A 1,546-nucleotide genomic window follows, 5' to 3' on the forward strand; every position below is an offset into this window, starting at 1 on the left:
TCTTACTCTTCCCAAAAATAAAAGTGAGGAGAAAGAAATTATTGAAATATCACGTGAGTGACTATTTTATCTTAACATGTTTCACACATTATTTGATTGCAATCAAAAGGTGACGATTGGAAATGTAATTAATATGTAATATGTCTATTATTTATCTACATTTCTACTCATTGGATTTATATAATATTTGTATAAATAAAAAAAATGATTTATATTTTATGTATTTATTTTAGGAATCACATCTATTAAAAAAATTAAGTTGATTAAATGAAATTAAATTTTGATGATGAGAGTCGGTAAAGAAAAAAGGGGGGGCAAAATGAAATTTGTTAATTATGGAGGCAGTTTGAGCCTCCGTAATTACGGAGGCTTTAGCCTTTGAGCATCCGTAATTATGGAGGCATTATCCCCCCCCCCCCTCTCTTTTTCTCTTAACTGTTATTATAACAAATACTTCAATATTATTTTTTTATTTTGTCCAACGTAATTTTATTATTTTATATGGAGTTATATTTTAGTTTAAACATAAGTTTCTTATTTTGTATGGAATTTAACTAATAGTCGGACTTTCTTAACGTTATTTTTTAAATTTTGTAATTTCTATTTATGTGATGATAAAAATTTATAATATATAATATAGAAATAGAAAAATGAATAAGTATATTTAGTTTTTTTTTTCTTCCAACTATAATACTTAAGTGAGTATAATTTATTCATTTCCCTGTCCATGTCATTTTCATTTTACCTTTTGAGCAAAAACGTCGTTGTTTTCGTTTCGTTCGTACAAGTACATTGTCTTTGTCCTTATTTTCATCGTACCTTTCCCATCCCTCCATCCTTTTGTTTTCTCCCTATCTTCAATTGCGTGTATATTTTGTTCAACGACATTTTATTCAACGATGGACTTCTTGTTGTTGGTGGGTTTTTTTTCGATATATTTCCTATTGTTCGGGTCATGGAAATGTATGCATTTTTTTGGCTTCTTTTATATGAGGATATTCTTTTCAATGTGCAAACTCTTAGTTATGTTTCCAATTTTATTGAGTTGATTTTTGTGGTTTCTTTCTTTCAGCAATACAATGAGTAAGTAATATTTGATACCTACATCTGTACAACTTCAAGTTCTTGAATCTATATTTAATAAAGAGAATAAAACCCCAAAAAAGTCAAGGATCATGCAGATAGTCTCTGAAATATCGTTGTATGGGCAAATCTCTGATATGAATGTTTATAATTGGTTTAAGAGTAGACGTGCTCGTTTAAAAAGGCTGAACCTATCCACACAAGCACACGATTCTGAACTTGTAATTTAGTCAAGGGTACAAAAAGACAAATTGTGTAATAGACATATAGGTACGATTTGTTGTTTAAATGTGATTTCTTGTTGGTTTAATGTTTTTTTACGTAATTTTAACATAAATATTTGGTATTATAGAAGTATCTACAAGTTCTACACATATGCTAAGAAGAAGGATAAGATGTTATCCTAAATTCACAGCAGGTTTCGTAGATTGAATATATATATATATATATATATATATATATA

The sequence above is a fragment of the Olea europaea genome, chromosome 15, assembly GCF_002742605.1.
Source record: "Olea europaea var. sylvestris chromosome 15, O_europaea_v1, whole genome shotgun sequence".
NCBI classification, from domain to species: Eukaryota; Viridiplantae; Streptophyta; class Magnoliopsida; order Lamiales; family Oleaceae; genus Olea; species Olea europaea.